Raw genomic sequence first — 4995 nt, 5'->3', positions numbered from 1 at the left:
TTCAATGGACACTGATTCACTTCCTGTTCCTTCTCTTCCCTCTCCTCCATCTTCACAACCCCATTCTTCGCAACGCTCCGTTCCTTCGCTACTTGAACATCTTCCAATGCCACCACACGTTGACTTTTCTAACCCCTCTAGTCCGTAGGTGCCTTTACCTACAGATTCCTGATATTTTCTTCATCGCCAATCATGGCCTATTTACAGTGGAATATCCGCGGCCTCAGGGGTAATCGGGGTGAGCTTCAGATGTTGCTTTCCAGGTTTTCCCCTGTTGGTGCTTGCTTACAAGAACCAAAATTACACTCGGCTGTTTTCCAACCTATCTCAGGCTATAATTTATTGTATTCTTCGGATCCTTTCTCAGATGGGACCTTTAATGAAAGTGCCCTTCTTCTACGCAATGATATTCCGTACTGTCAACTATTTGTCCATACCTCGCTGCATTACACTGCAGCCCGTATCCACTTGAATAAGTGGTTTACAATATGTTCTTTATATCTCTCTCCTTCTCGAGCATTTTCTATCCCAGACTTTGCCTTTCTTGTTTCATCCTTACCACCACCACTTCTGTTACTTGGTGATTTTAATGCCCACCATTTCCTCTGGGGGGGGTCTCATTGTGACTCACGTGGCATTCAGTTGGAGGCTTTTCTTGCCTCTCACCCCCTCCATGTTTTAAATACGGGTACTCCCACCCATTTTGATCCTCGTACTCATACTCTCTCTTGCATCGATCTATCAGTCTGCTCTTCCTCCACTGCACTAGACTTCACCTGGTCTGTTCTACCAGACTTACATGACAGCGATCATTTTCCGATCATTCTTACTTCTCCTTCCTATTCACCACCTTTCCGTAGCCCTCGCTGGCAATTTGATCGGGCAAATTGGGATCTTTACTCACACCTCACTGCTTTTAGTGAGGTTCCTTCTTCATCCTCCATTGATGAGCTCCTACACATCTTCTCGACATCAGTTTATACCGCAGCTTCTCATTCTATACCCCAAACCTCAGGCAGGCATTCTCAGAAGTGCGTGCCTTGGTGGTCTCCTGCTTGTGCTCGTGCAGTACGTTTGAAACGTGCTGCATGGGGCAGGTACCGGTACAATAGAACCGCTGAGAGACTTGTTGATTTTAAGCAGAAGCGTGCGATCGCTCGCCGTGTCATCCGTGAAGCTAAACGCACTTGTTGGCGAGACTATGTTTCCACCATCACCTCTGCTTCTTCTATGAGTGCAGTCTGGAAAAAAGTGAGGAAATTGAGTGGTAAATACTCTCCTGACCCGGCTCCTGTTCTACGGGTCACTGGTGTTGATATAGCAAACCCTCTCGACGTTGCCATTGAACTTGGCACACATCTGGTCCGTATTTCCCGAGGGCTCCATCTATGCCCCTCGTTTCTTTCCTCAAAGTCTGCCAGAGAGTTAGTACCCTTGGACTTTTCTTCTCTCGGAGAAGAACAGTATAATGTGCCTTTTACACTTCAAGAACTGGAGGCAACGCTCTCAGCTTGCCGATCATCGGCAGCTGGGCCTGATGACATTCATATTCGTATGTTACAACATTTACATCGGTCAGCCCTTGTAGTCCTCTTACACCTCTTCAATCTTATTTGGGCACAAGGAGTTCTTCCCCAGCTGTGGAAATCTGCCATTGTTCTCCCTTTCCGCAAACCGGGTACTACAGGACATGATGCCTCCCACTATCGCCCCATCGCTCTTACAAGTGCAGTTTGCAAAGTGATGGAACGCCTCGTAAATCGACGTTTAATGTGGTATTTAGAGACTCACAACAGTCTCTCCGCTAGTCAATATGGCTTTCGTAAGGGTCGTTCTACCATAGACCCCTTACTACGCTTGGATACGTATGTTCGTAATGCCTTTGCGAATAATCACTCAGTTATTGCCATATTTTTTGACCTTGAGAAGGCATATGACACAACTTGGAGGTATAATATTTTGGCCCAGGCCCATTCCTTAGGCCTCCGAGGCAATCTACCATCCTTCCTTAAGAACTTTTTAACTGACAGACATTTCCGTGTTCGAGTCAATAATGTTCTTTCCCCGGACTTCGTCCAAGCTGAAGGTGTCCCTCAGGGATGTGTTCTAAGCACAACACTTTTTCTCCTTGCTATAAATGATTTGGCCTCTGTTCTTCCACCCAATATTTGGTCATCACTCTATGTTGATGACTTCGCTATTGCTTGTGCAGGCGCTGACTGTCACCTTATTGCAGTTTCTCTCCAGCATGCGGTCGACCGTGTTTCCACTTGGGCCACCACACATGGGTTTAAATTTTCAAGTACCAAAACTCACCAAATTACTTTCACTAGACGCTCTGTTATCTCCGATCATCCTTTGTATCTCTATGGCTCCCGTATCCCCGAACGTGATACAGTCAGGTTTCTAGGCCTTCTCTTTGACCGTCGGTTAACCTGGAAACCTCACATTACCTCTCTGAAGGCAACTTGTCACAGCCGGCTAAACCTTCTTAAAACCCTTGCTCATCTTTCCTGGGGAGCTGATCGTCGAACTCTGCTTCGCCTACATTCAGCCCTCGTTTTATCGAAACTCGATTATGGTGACCAGATTTATTCCGCGGCCTCTCCTGCTACTCTCTCTAGCCTTAACTCTATCCATCACCAAGGCTTACGTTTGTGCCTTGGTGCTTTTCGCTCTTCCCCTGTTGAGAGCCTCTATACAGAAGCAAATGTTCCATCCTTGTCTGATCGCCGTGATGCCCATTGCCTTCGTTACTATGTACGCTCTCACGATCTACACAATCCTTCCATTTATAGAATGGTCACCGATATTAGTAGACATTCTTTATTCGTTCGCCGCCCCTGTTTGCTCCGTCCCTTTTCTCTTCGCCTACATTCACTCTTGTCTTCCCTTCAGTTACCACCTTTATATGTTCATGTAGCATCTCACTTTTCCCTACCCCCCTGGGAAGTTCCAGCTGTTCGGGTCTGTTCTTTCTCACTCCCTTGCTCGAAAGCTCAACTGCCTACGGTGGCTTCCCGCTCTCTTTTTCTTGATCACTTCCACTCCCATTCTCATGCCACCGCTGTGTACACAGATGGCTCTAAGTCTTCAGACGGCGTCGGATTCGCAGCAGTGTTTCCGGACAGCGTCGTACGAGGGCATTTACTATCTTCAGCTAGCATTTTTACTGCTGAACTGTATGCCATTCTTGCAGCACTTATTCGTATCGCATCTATGCCTGTGTCATCATTTGTAGTAGTCTCAGACTCCCTTAGTGCTCTACAGGCTATACGAAAATTTGATACATCTCATCCCCTAGTTCTCCGTATCCAACTTTGGCTACGCCGTATCTCTACCAAACATAAAGATATTGTTTTTTGTTGGGTCCCTGGTCATGTCGACGTACAGGGCAATGAACAGGCAGACACTGCTGCGCGGTCAGCAGTATATGACCTACCAATTTCCTATCGAGGTGTTCCATTTCTGGACTATTTTGCTGCAATAGCTACCCACCTTCGCACCCGTTGGCAACAACGTTGGTCAACTCTGCTCGGTAACAAACTTCATTCTATTAAACCGAGCATAGGTTACTGGCCGTCTTCTTGTCATCAGTGCCGAGGTTGGGAGACCACTCTCTCCCGCCTTCGCATTGGCCACACTCGTCTTACTCATGGGTATCTCATGGAGAGGCACCCTGTTCCTCTCTGTGAGCAGTGTCAAGTTCCAGTATCGATTAGCCACATTCTGTTAGACTGCCCTCTCTATCAACGAGCACGCAGAATTTACCTCCAACGTCGTCTTCGTTCTACTACTCTCTCTTTACCTTCCCTTCTTGCTGATGGACCCTCCTTTAATCCTGACTCTCTCATTGACTTCTTGACAACGACTGATTTACTCCACAAACTCTGATGATACTTTTCGCACTCCCCTCAGCCCTTTCTAGTTCAGTCTCTTGCTGCCCTTTACCCTTTCACCATCCACTGCCCCGCTGTTATCCGTAACCTGTTGCTCATCCATCTCCCTTTTGCCACCTGATGCCCTCGCTTCCTTCCTGCCCTGCAGCGCTGTATAGTCCTTGTGGCTTAGCGCTTCTTTTTGATTATAATAATAATAATGCGGTGCTTGCCTGGTCAACCAGGCTGTTGCTGCTGGAGGCCTGTTGCCCCACATATCCATCACAGCCTGGTTGATCTGGCACCTGGTGAAGATACTTGCCCAGTTTCCTCTTGAAGGCTTCTACACTTGTCCCAGCCGTGTTCCTGTTATCTTCTGTTAAGATGTTGAATGATCTGGGACCCCGGATGTTGATACAGTGTTCCCTTATTATCCCCTCCTCACCCCTGCTCCTCACTGGGTTTATTTTACACTTCCTCCCATCTCTCTCACTCCAGTATGTTATGGCAGTGTGCAGATTTGGGACGAGGCCCTCTAGTACCTTCCAGGTATATATTATCATGTATCTGTCTCCTCCGCTCCAATGAATACATGTTCAAGACTTGATGAATATCAAAATGGTATACAATACAGACAGGATAGTTGTTGAGATACATAGGCAACACTTAAGCAACTTTATTCCGAAACGTTTCGCCTACACAGTAGGCTTCTTCAGTCGAGTACAGAAAGTAGGCAGGAGCAGTAGAGATGTGAAGACGATGTAATCAGTCCATCACCCTTAAAGTCGTAGATTTGAGGTTGTCAGTCACATCTCTACTTCTCCTGCCTACTTTCTGTACTCGACTGAAGAAGCCCACTGTGTAGGCGAAACGTTTCGGAATAAAGTTGCTTAAGTGTTGCCTATGTGTCTCAACAACTATGTTCAAGATTTGCAGGCGTTCCCAGTAGTTTAGGTGCTTTGCAGGCTCAATGTGAGCTGTAAACGATCTCTGTATTTGTTCCAGCTCCGATATTTCTCCTGCTTTGAAAGGGGGCAGGAGAAATATTGGAGCTGGAATAAATACGGAGATCGCTTACTGGCTCACATTGAGCCAGTAAAGCGCCTAAACTACTGGG

The sequence above is a fragment of the Cherax quadricarinatus genome, unplaced genomic scaffold, assembly GCF_038502225.1.
Source record: "Cherax quadricarinatus isolate ZL_2023a unplaced genomic scaffold, ASM3850222v1 Contig2676, whole genome shotgun sequence".
Lineage (NCBI taxonomy): Eukaryota > Metazoa > Arthropoda > Malacostraca > Decapoda > Parastacidae > Cherax > Cherax quadricarinatus.
The sequence above is the reverse complement of the archived record's forward strand: the minus strand, read 5'-3'. Positions refer to the sequence as shown.